This window comes from Ambystoma mexicanum, chromosome 3p (genome assembly GCF_040938575.1).
Source record: "Ambystoma mexicanum isolate Mex_15411 chromosome 3p, UKY_AmexF1_1, whole genome shotgun sequence".
In the NCBI taxonomy this organism is placed as follows: Eukaryota; Metazoa; Chordata; class Amphibia; order Caudata; family Ambystomatidae; genus Ambystoma; species Ambystoma mexicanum.
Window position 1 is genome coordinate 1,199,138,307 of NC_090925.1, and position 12,789 is coordinate 1,199,151,095.

Here is a 12,789-nt window from a genome sequence, read left to right on the forward strand (position 1 = left end):
TTCCCTTAGGATGTAATAGGTATGCCCTTGGGACAAGATGGGTGTCAGTATAACAGTTTAATGATAATGTAACGATTATTGACAGGTTGATTCACCTTGCATCGAGAGAATCATAAACAAGTACAAAGTGCCGAATAGTAACGAGATCCTAAATGTATAATTTATAATTGTCCTTATCTTGACACATTGGACAGATGGAAACACAGTGACAAATAGCAAGGTATGCAACTACATAACATAGTTTGTGACTCCTCCCATCTTCGCACACACCCAGATGCCGCACTCACGGCCTGGTTATGTGCACAGATGAAAGCCACACGACAGTATAACTTTCATACTGCCCAATGTAGATCTGATGATGAAAATGCATATGTGGACCCTTGTACCTGGTTGTAAATGTTTTTTACGGATTGAAAGTAACCCCGCGATGCGATGACGACACGTTACCTAGGAGACACATCTTCCCGCCCCCATGCTCATGCGAGGAGGTGGGGCCGGAGGCACGTCAGTCTTGTCCAATCATGGACGACAGGCGGCGCCGGTATCTCCTTGGTGACCAGGCTACTTAGCTGCGCACAGTCATGCGCAGCTGCAACCATTTCTATGAACAGTTGGATTGAGAGCAGAGTCAAGGTGGGAAGTTTTGCCGAGTCATGGCAGTCCACGTTAGTAGTTAATGTTACTAAGCCAGACAGCGAGCTTAGAGTATTTTCTCTTCTCTTAACAGAGACACTGCATTGACATATCTACATTTATGAGGCGTTCACGCGCATACGAGACAGCTCAGGTAATGAAAGTTTTATATGGCTGTATGCGTACGTTCAGTAAAGATAAAGACAATGATTTTGGCATGCATAATGGCACTAATATACACATTATATTTTTTCTTTTTTATGGGATGGAACTAATCTCTTTGCTGGTATGTACATTTATTACTTACATTTGGTATATATGCATTATGTTAATTTATGTTGAAATTTAGCCCTGAAGATGGTGCTAGACACCGAAATGCATTGGCAAGAGCTGTGATTTTGAGTAGAGGGATTGGGAAAACGCCTAATGCATTGTGTGATTTGAACACAATTTCCTGAGTAAAAGCTTTGATAAACCAAGTGGCTGAAATCGCATTTTTGAAAGAATTTAAATCAACTAATTACACAGATTTTTCAAAAACCAGTTAACTAACTTAACAAAGAATAAATTGAGTTTCAAGTACAGTATTTAGCCTCATGATACGAGGCAAGCAGTGAGTGCTGGGTGCTACCGGGTGGTTTCCACTCTGTTTTTCAAGTCATCCAGCTGTAGGTATCCCATTGTTTGAAAGGCTTTCATTTAGAACTCTGCAGTTTGGTCCATTCACTAATTACATATACATAAAAATATACATAAATATGTATTTGTGATGCATGGGTAGGGGAGTATGGCAGTGAGGTAGGTGGGCGAGGCATGGTGCACGAAGGGGAGAATGGGGCAAAAAAACTATAATATAAAAGGTCGAATTCAGGTTGACCAAAAGTAGTCAAACAAACAGTTGACTTTCAAAAGAAAGTCTTTGAAAACATGTGTAACCCAAGCGAGCTGTAAGTAGAAGTGGCATAATTAAATTAATTCTATGATATGTGGCATAGCCAGACTCATTAAAGGAGAACCTCTTGCTAAAAGAAAAAAAACATCCTTTTAATAGTAACATTTATTTCAGTGGACAGTGAATATGTGCAGGCAATTATGCCTATAAACAATGTGCCATGATTAGTGTAACAGAGAAGTTCTTTTGCAGTATAGGGTTATGGAGTTGATCAGATGAGGGAAGGTTTGTTAGACCAGTGAATTCATGCAGAGACTAATAGCCAGAATGAGGTTTTGGACCATAGGATTTAGACACTAATCTCACATCACTGCAAGTATCTCCCCAGTTAGAAGGACCATAGGAAAACCTGCATCTATATCAGGTGGAAGCCATGCAGTGGAAGCCAAGCTACCAAGCAGTCAGCAATATTCTAGATATAGGCATACCGGTCCTTATTACAAGTTTGGTGGTATTCTGGTGGTAAATCCACCGGAATACTGCCAAACAGAATTACCATTACCGCCACTTGGTCCAACGGATTTACCACCAGATTACAAATTGTGGTAGGCAGTGTAAATCACCATTTTCTGGAGTCCACAGGACTCCATGGGGATTTCGGTCGAATTACGACAGGTGGTATTTCCACCATTGGTAATTCCGCTGATCTGGCAAATCTTTGTCTGGTAAGGTGGCGAATCTTCCTCCAACTTTTTGCTGGAGGAAAATTCTCCACCTCACCACCAAAACTACCAAAACCCACATTACCACCATTTTATTTTACTGCGTCACCATACTTTTAATGAAGCCCAGTGGCAGGTAGTGTGCAGGAAACTGTTTATGGTCTAAATCCAAGGATGTGCTTCAGATCACAAGGTCACCCCAATGTTAATATTGTAGAGAGGGAGACACAAATATCTTGAACAGAGGAGTTCGTTGCTGTTTGGCCTTTTGCCTCTTACACTCTCAGTTACTCCTTCTGTTATCACAATGTCAGTCAGTTTATCTAAGCTTTTGGTGCCATTGGCAAATATTTTCACAAAGACACACAATATAAACAGGTTTGTTGATCTTTACAATGGCAGAAATTGTGTTTGCAGTGAAAAGCAGGCCCAGGATCTTGGAGATCAGAAACCTGTTGGTGCGCAATCTCTGTAGCAGTGCCAGCATTCACTAGTGATGAGAACACAGCATTGATTGAAGAGTAAGGTAAGGTGAAGCTTGTGTTATAGATCTATTATGATTCAGATCAGCTGACAGAGTTGGGGTATGCAGTGCAGAAGAACCATAAACGGGAGAAGTTTGGATGAGAGGGATCCTGTTGATGCACTGAAAAGCGAGTTAAGTAGAAGTATCTGAAGAAGCCATAGTGAGTTCTGATGCTTCAACCGGATGCTGGATCTTCCAGCAGTAGAGTGCTGACCCCACAGTAGATGTCCTGCTCAATGAGTCCCCGAGCTATTTGGTTGAAGCACTGACCTTTTATTGTGCACTCACAGACCAAGTACCTGGTTTAAGGGAATGGCACGGTCAGTCTGCTGCTTCCAACATGCCTCCTTTCCCCAGTGGATGGAGACGTCTGATAGCTTTCACAAAGGATTTTCAATCATTTAAATTAGATTAATTTCCAAGTGGAGGTTCAGGGTGCATGGGGCTGGAGGAGGAGTAATAGTAGCCACTGCCACGGAGCACCCAATACAAATCTCATGAGTTAATAGTCCATGCTCACAATATGGATTGTTTTTGATATGGAGTAAGACTAAAGGTAGGGCCTCAAGCCATTTAAGGCCAGGCTTGTGTCAAGCCTCTGACTTGTGGGTTTAAATATTGACATTCCTGCACTCTACCATCCCGCTGGATTGGGAACGAAAGGCACAATGTAAATCTTGTGCAATATTTAGAGCACTGCAGACATCTCTGACCAGCTGGTTTGAAAAGTGTGTGCTTCGGTCATTGTCTATTGCAACAGGAAGACCAAAAGGAGAATAAACGCTGTAAGGAGTTTCTGAGCAACAGGCACTGAGTTCACTGTATACATGGATAGGTTCCCCCTCCAACATCCTACCCCGAGAACACCTCTACAACAACCAAACAATATCCATATAATAAACAGGCAACTGAATACATTCTTGCTGTATATTAAGAATTGGGCCATATGGAGCAGGGTGTGCAAAGGGAAATGACTTGACTGTTTGATCCACCTTGTGGGCTAAACAAATTGGACAAGTATTAAAATAATATTGAGTTACTGTAGGGAAAAATAGTTCTTATTAGAATCAGCAGCAGAGTGAGCCAGTCATGCAAGAAAAGGAGAAAGTGATGTGATCTAGGAGCTGCTGACATCTACCTGCACCATAAGGTATCTTCATGCATCTTAACATTTTTGCGAGAACAGTACAACACTTTTTAAAACAGGGGCTAGATCCTGCAACACGACACAGCTGGAAAGGGTGGCCATTGGGGACTTATTCACTGCAGCATAGACAAGGATATTATTTGAAGGAAGAGGGTCGTTTTGGTCTGCAGTTCCAACTTATTCATCAGCAAGAGTTGAGTCCTTCAGATGACTATCACAAGGGCTCAGGGTGATATTAGAGCCTCTAACAATGCAGCAACATTAGGGCGATTAGACATAGGTGTACCCGCTGAGATTTAGAAGCCACTTTGGTACCCCAGTATAATTATAATTGGTTATTTGTAATGCACTTAATACCCAGAGGTTTCTAAGCGCCCTGAGGTTTCTAAGCACCGACCCGGGGATCGAACCTGTGTTGCTCTGCATCCTCTTGCTTCCAAGGCGAGCACCGTTTACCCTGAGCTATCCTCCCGGCTCAGCAGAGTTGTGTTTGATGACATGGAGTTAGCGGGAATCCATATTCATCATGACAAACGTACCCTTTACAAAATTACAAGCACGTGTGAGGGCAATCAACTCTCAACTCGGCATCTTGGGTTGACTGAGCATTTAGTATTTGATGTTTCCAAAGCTGCATACTTGAAGTGAGTTGTACTTAGAATAATTCCTCAGACAAGAACGATACATGTATAAAATCAGCTCAGGGCTTTGCAGAGGTACATCTTTGAGATAAGTTCTAGTAGTGAAGACATTCTCAGTGATTATGAGGCAGTCATGGGGCTGACCATAAAAGGGAGTTGGAAGCAAGAAAGCAGAATTCAGAACAGGGCATTAGGATATGTTAACGTTAGCAGCAGACAATAACAGATTTGCACACTTGATTAGACAGGAATTAGATATATGCTCATACTGTCCCTTCAGAAGCAAAACCACAATGGCACGAGGAACTGCTACAATAACTCGATTGCCTAGGACCACAGTTTTAATCTGCCAGCAGTTTCAGCAACAGAATGTAAACAAGGTGGCAAGCCTGCTGCAATGGGGTCCAGTGCTGAGTTATAATGCGTAATGAGGCAATGCTTGTCACCCTGCTTTTAAGTCAAGACACCCAGAGCAATACCACCATGTTTATCACAATAGAGAGCAAATGGTTTTGGTAACTGTTAAATCCAAGCATTTGACAGCTTTTGCTTGATTTTGGTAAATGACACATCAGCTTCAGGGGACCAGAGGCTCGGATGTCGAATCAAGGGTAATATTTTGTAGGGGTTTTACAATTGAAGCATGGCCCATTATCCATTGGCAGCAGTAGCCAGCTTCAAAGAAATCGTGTTATCGTTTTGCGGGTTTGAGGTTTAGGTAGTGGAGAAGCACATTCATCTGGGCTTTAGGCAAATGTCCTTCTCCTGCAAAAATACCATATTCTAGGTAATGGACTTTCGTGTGACACAATTGAAACTTTTCTTTTGAGACTTTAAGTCCTTTCAAAGCAAGAGCCATTCATACATCAAGAGAACCATGCTGTCAGCTTCTACTGATGGGGATTCTAACAGAATATCATCAATATACTGGTTTAGAACCGACCATCCATTGAGTCAAGGGGCAATATCAAAATCAGGGAAAAGAGGGTTGGGCACTCTACAAACCCAAATGGAATCCTTGGGAATGCATATTGTACAGTAAAGCAAACACAGATTGACTGTAGGGGTGCACAGGTATGGTGTAAAATGCAGAGCTCGGATCTACTACCGTAAAAAGGGTTTCAGTCACAGATCAAACCAACATGAAGAGGACCTGGGTTTTTTGGGGAAAAAGAGGTTGGAATCATGCCCTTATAATGACCAAATAATGTATCAAAAAAGATCCCAACTCCTCTTGACTGTAACCATTCTTTTTAACCAGGAAAAGGAACCACCAGTTGTTATTCAGGACTCTGTAGACATACACAGCCACCTCTTAGACATAATGACTACACAACCATGTAACACGAATAATATAGCAGGGATCAACACATTATATCAAAACCCTTTAACTAATAATCACCCAATCAAATATAACATTCTTAATTTATATTTTAGAAAATGAAAAAAGGGGGACATCAAATTCCTTTATATCATACATATCCAAAACAGTCAATAAAGTGACATGTGCAAAACATTTGTTTTATACAAAATTCTCAAAATGTGAGATTCTGTTTACTCAAACAAACATCTAGACAGGGTTGACCTTACCCTCTAAAATGACACCAATGTTTGCAAGCAGTCAATTAGATGAACATTGTGAATGTCTAGCACCGCCAAACTTAAACTATTGTCGGGAACCAATATCTAGGTTCTCAAAATAGACCATTAATGTCTTGTGCTAGCACCCTGCTAAACTTAGCAGTACAAAGAGCCATGAACAAATTTGAGAACTTCTTCATGGGAAATTCTAATGTCATGCACATTTACTATAGACATTCAGTATGCCTTTGCTGGATGTCGAGCATCGAGAATTTTAAGTGTTGATTCTTTAGTTTAATCAATAAACCAAAACCGCTTTTTTAATGAAGCATGTACATGCAGAATTGGAGGGCACCTTCTAAATAGGTGGCGATCGTTATTAAACACAGCTGCCGGGGTATTATTCTCGATTGTTCTTTCGCTTCTCGCAAAATGCTGTTCATCAACTTCTGAGTCTCTCACTCTAATGCGGTCCAATGCAGGCACTCATCAATACTGTCTTAAACTCGCTTGCGTTGGCATCCATAAGCCCGTCTATCTGGCATCTGACAGATGCCAGATAGAATAGCAGCTAGGTTATGAACAACAGGGAAAGTAAAATGGCCACATTTACAGAACAGAGTTCTTGTACAAATTGGCAAGTCTCTTTGCCAAGCATTGGTAGAATATGTGCATTACAAGGATTGAGGTATGAACAATAATTCCTAACTGAAGAATAGATTCGAAAACAGCTGTTATACCTCTTCAGCATCTTTGAAATAGGACATTTGAGCAGTTTGTCCAGGTTCATATTGATGTGTAAAGGTTCCACATCCAATATGCTTCTAGGCTGATTTTCATGCACGGACCATAATTGTGGGGGAACTTGGTCCAAAAGCCCCTGTTGCAATGAGGGAGTGTTTTCCTGTCATTCGTTCATTTGATGTATAGACTTTTGAAGCACAGCTAAAAATTCCAGAACTCTAAACTGAGGGACAGCCAACTAAATCCCATCAGGGAGCCCATAAGTAGTGCAATCCATTTTGCATTGCAGAATCAATACTAAAAGGTGTACAGGCATAGAAGGGCTAAGAAAGAAAGAGTGATGCTCAGAAATCGGATCAAACGTAACAGTCAAATGTTATTAATAAGGTGGGGTATAGATTGATCCCCAGAACCCACTACATTTGCAACTTTATTTGAGCATGGAACATAAGATAATTCTCACGTTTTTAGTGATGAGTGAAGCACTCCTGTAACAACTAATCCAGAAACATTATTCTCACTACAGAGTGTTCTACCAAAGCAGCAGATGGAACAAGCGAGAACAATGGTACAGTGATGTTGTTGGCTCTTTGAGGATTGTGGATTGAATGAGGCAGGTGGTGAAGGTGGTGTAAGTGATTGTGAAAAAGATAGGCGGAGAAGGCTGGAAAGTCTGTGGGCATGTCACTTTGAAAATGTAGACTTCGTTTAGCTACATTTACACTGATCATTACAAATGTGGGACAACTGTCTAGCTTGAGTTCTCGCAAGTACCATATTGGCAGGAATTCCTCTTCCCCTTTCTTTCCCTTTCTCTTTGGGCTTGGTCCTGCCCTGTGACCCATTCTCCTTTGCAGAGGTTGAGGCTGATGGATTGTAAAGCTATGGGAAATCCTTCTCCAAGGGATGAAAAAGCGAATCATTTTGGCAGAAACAAAATGTATCATTGTGACATGTAAGAAACTTGAAAATCTTTCTGTGGAAGTTAAACAGTGATGAATAACTGTTAAATCCTGAAACATGAGGAACAACATTATCGCAAAAGAACAAGACATTCACTATATAGACTTAGTACGTGCCATTCTGTAAACATTGTGACAGATTTTATCTACCTAGTAAGGTTATGTCCTTTTCTTCTTTTATCTTTTCTTTTATTAGTTCATGTATCCTTCTTTTCGGTCTTCTTTTTTTACTGAATAGGTTGTTTCTGGATGTAACATGCATATTAACAAAATAGCCAAAGATTTTCATTTTATTTGTGCTAATAAATAAAAATAAAAAGCTATCAGCCTTGTCTCAGTGCCTTCTTTCTCTCTTTCTGCCTTTTTGTGAAAATTCAGAGCAGCTGACAGTACTTCAGTCAATTTCTTGCCTTGCAAAAATATAAGTACTCCCTTAATACCTTCTGGGATTTTGGGCTATACTCCATTACAAATGCCAAACTAAAGCTTGCTGCGCTGTTACAGCCACATTTGGTATCTCCAAATATTGACCAGAACAGTGCTTAAGCCTTTCTATGTAGTCAGCCATGTTGTCATTCTTGCACTGGTTGCAGGAATTTATTTTGTTTTGATATGTCCTCTTAGAGAAGATTTCTACTATAGTGCAGAGAACTGACTTCTTTTAAATTTTCTCTTGGGGATCCTGTAGTAGCCAGTTACTTATCTGCCTTGATAAAATAAAAGTATCTTGAGGAATAGCAGTTTGTAACAATTGATTAATGTCAGTTCAGGTCGGGTTGTCACAATCTATTATGGCCTGAAGCACTTCTTGGAAATTGACAGAATCCTTGTGTATTTTATGGAATTATTGGACAACGTCAAACAAATCAATGGCACTCAACTGTTCATAGAAAGCCACTCATGTCTTGCCCGCCTTGGCTTTTTTCCGAAAAGGTAAGTTGCACCATTAGTGTGGTGAGGTGTATTAGGAAACCCTTCAAAAGTTGGTGATGAAGCCGCAGTGGGAGAGGCAACAAAAGTTTAGAAATTGTCTGTATAAGGCAGGCATGGTATAAACAGTAGACACAGACACAAAAGATGCAAGTTTCAAAAACCTTTATTTTGTATTTTAGTAAGGTTGGGAGAATTCCTAACTGGCCCTAACTCTAGAATGGGAGTAGTCTCGACCATTAAACAAATAACAAACAATAGGTTTGTGTTACTTAAAATCACATCATCGTCCTGATGAAGGCCGCTTATCTAATACACCACAGTTAGTGACGAGACAGCCAAAACACACCATGTCGACTTTTCATTACAGCAACCACCATCACTGCTTGAACTAGGACAGGCCCTGTACAACCAAAGAAATGTACTAGAAAATGACACTATCACTCAACAGTGTCTAGATATTGGGCCTCATTACGACCCAGGCGGTAAGTTACCGCCTGGGCCGTGACTTTACCACCATGGCGTAAACTACGTTTACGCCATGGTGGTTGGCGGACTTACCGCCCCATTCCGACCTAGGCGGGGCGGTAAGTCCCCAATCCCCATTTACCCTTCCCCATTCCCATTTTTGCCCCATAGGGCATAATGGGAGTGGGGAAGGCGTTAATTACGCCACCGTAAATTACGGTGGCGTAATTAACTCCATGGTCCCTTAGCGCCATGGATTTTAACACCTGCTAAAAGCAGGTGTTAAAAGCACCATGGCGCTAGGGGACCTCGCAATTGGCGGTAAGGGGTCGGCGCAGCTAACGCTGGCGTTAACCCCTTACCGCCAGGGTCGTAATGAGGCCCATTGTGTCTAAGAAAGATGTTGTTTTATGTTTACATTATAAACTATTATGGTGATGGCCTTTGTCTGTCTGGCCAAATTAATGTGTATAAATGTATCATCTAGAAATGTGTTCCAGGTAAAGAGAGATGTATACAAGATTGGCTAGTACCCAAACAAAGAAAACAGATATTTTTATGAAAAATTAAAACAGTCTGTATGTTACTACCCTAAATGATGCATGAGCCTGATTTATCCATCCAAAGCAAATGGCATTAGTTCTCACCTTTCGGATGAGCTAAACCATTTACCTGGCTAGGAGCAACGTGAAGGGTTGCCATCTGCGTGGACGTTGACGCTTAGGTTTTTTTGATTTTTCTTAATATAAGGATATGGGTAATTCTGTCACTGAAAAAGGGAGGCCTGCTGGTCAGCCCTCCATCTTTTCTAAAGCACATTGGCAAATTTATAATGCATTCATGTGTCCTTTCTGGCATCTACAGCAACTGCTCCACAGTGGCAGCAGCGCTGGTTAAATGTCACATGTACATTCCTGAAAGCTGCTGAAACACACAGTTACAGCAGGCAGAGATGGGTTTTTAATTGCCCACATCTCTAAATCGAATTCCAATAATTGTGTATCTTAGTCAGCCTGGTGGCAGAATAAACTATAAATGTATGCTGTTCCTGGTTATGGAATGGTGGCTCCTAGGGTCACAGAATTCTACAGCCACAGCAGCTTCATATTATACCAGTGTCAGCTTGGTAAGCAGCACTTAGCAATGACATGGATGAAGTAGTAGCAGTGGATCGGGAAGTCAGGCACTGGAAAATGTCCCCCATTTCTGTGGAGTCTGATAGGACTCCATGGGAGTGGGGACGGAAGCACCGGCACCATTTCTAATGGCGCCAGTGCTTTAGTGACAAGTCTGCCTTCTGGGACCATTGTGCCCCGCAGGTCAGACGGGTATGTTGCTACCGGCACCCTTATTTCCTGACTGCCAAACTTGTAATGAGGTCCACTGTCTTTGAAAGACCTTCCCTCCAGGCCACAGGAGCCCTGATCATGAGATCCTCTGGGAATTGGCACTTCAAAGGCAGCAGTGACATAACAAAGAATCTCTCACATCAAGGTGCTGAGTCCCTTTGAAATCAGAAGGCTTGGGAAAGGGGCTGAGCTAGAGGACCCAGAGGAGAGAGGTAGTCTGAGGTAGTCTGAGAGAGGGGATCTTTGTTTCTACTAGTGCTCTCTTCATCTTTCTGGCCTCCCCATTTTTTGCAGACAAGGCATGGTGGTTATGATATCAGAAGGTAAAGGCCACTTATTACAACATCCTGGATTGGATTGAATCTTGCTATGGACCAATCCCATATGACAATTTGCCTTTATAAGAATGGGAACCAGCTCCTTAGTTGATACATCGCTTGTCTCTGAAATAAGGATTCATTTGGCACTAAATTGGGGGTACAGTCTATTTCAAGGTCCTCTGCTGTAGAGGGTGAAGACAGAATCTTCCAAGGCAGAGCAGAGCTCTGACCCCAACCATCCCAAGAGAAAAGTGGGAATGGCACTGTTGTTGGGCCAATGCCTCTCTGCTGGCTGTGCACTGGAGCCAGGATCCTGCTGGTTGGAGAAGGACCACATGTAGGTGCCAGTAAATCTTCCGAGAGGAAGTGCAGAAATAAGGATTCACCCTGTCCTTGGGCAGCATGCATTGGACCTCCTAGCAACCCAGAAGTCCAGAAGCAGCTGGAACCATTTTCCATCACCTCATGACACATTTAAGCTGGTTTGACCCTGCTCGATGCACGCGCTGCTACATGATCTGCAGTGCTGCTTTCAACATAATCTACGCATCTTCAAACTGCATACCTGCCTTTCGAGCCATCGAGAGGCCGGTTCGGCACATTGAAGCGGACCACCTCATCTCACCCCGAATTCTAACATGATCTGTTGGAAGCCATCGGCTTACCTGTCTCAAATGCCAATTTAACCCAGGAGAAGCATTGGTTTGTTGCTGATACAAAGGAAGCCACAGGTGCACCCAATGCACACCTACACCAACCACACAGTCGAATACCACCATGCGGCCACTGGTGTGTATGCTCATTGACATGCAGCTGCTCCAGCTGAACATTGAGCTGCAGGGGCAGGAGGACCAACACAGGGAACATGTAGCACAGGAGATGAGGAGGAGGAGGAGAATGGTGAAGAGGAGACACCATGCAAGGCGAGCGAACATACCACGGGTCAGGGCCTCACCATGGACCCCCACAGACAGCCAGATATTTACCCTGTAGCAGCTCAACAGGGAGATAATTGCTGAGCTGCCAACCCTGATCCAGGAGGAAATTGAAAGCAGGATCAACATCAGGACAGCCATTCCACTGCTGGTGAAGCTGGTGTCAGTCCTGCACTTCCTTGCTGCAATGGGCACATTCCAACACACTGTGGCCATACTGCATGCCATTTCCCAGCCCATATTCTCGAATGTGCTCAGTTAGGCCCTGTAAGCACTCCAATGCCATGTGTCACAGCATATCGCCCTACCCACCACACCGGCACAGGTGAATGCCATGAAGGCATGATTCTACGCCTTGTCACACATGCCCAATGTGCTAGTAGCCCTGGACTGCACCCATGTACAGTTGGTGGCACCCCAGTAATCAGAGGAGGTCACCGGAATCGCAAGCAGTTCTACTCGCTCAATGTCCAGGTTACCTGTAATGCAGACCTCACCATCACGCACTGTTGGGCCCGATTGCCAGGGTCGACCCATGATGCCATAGTCCTGCAGAAAAACACACTGCCGGCAAACATGGAGGGGCACAGAGGCCAGTGGACCTAGATATTTGGTGCGTACATGTACCATCACCCTAACCTTGCAGTACAAGTAACAAGCGATGTGAGGGGGGTTACACACATGGAGATTGCATGTTCTGACAAGGCCATGTACAGGCAGGACACGCTCACACAGCCTGCAAATGATAGGCTGCAACCCACAGGAGTAGGGCATGACTCATGGTGCAGCAACAAATGGCCAAGGCATGTTACCCCAACAGGCTAGCTACTCACACTGGACTACAGGTAACACAATGCAACATCACACATCCCACAACATGTATGGGCTGGCAACAGGGGTGGCTGGCCCACCTAGGGGTGTCCAGAGTATGTCCAGGTG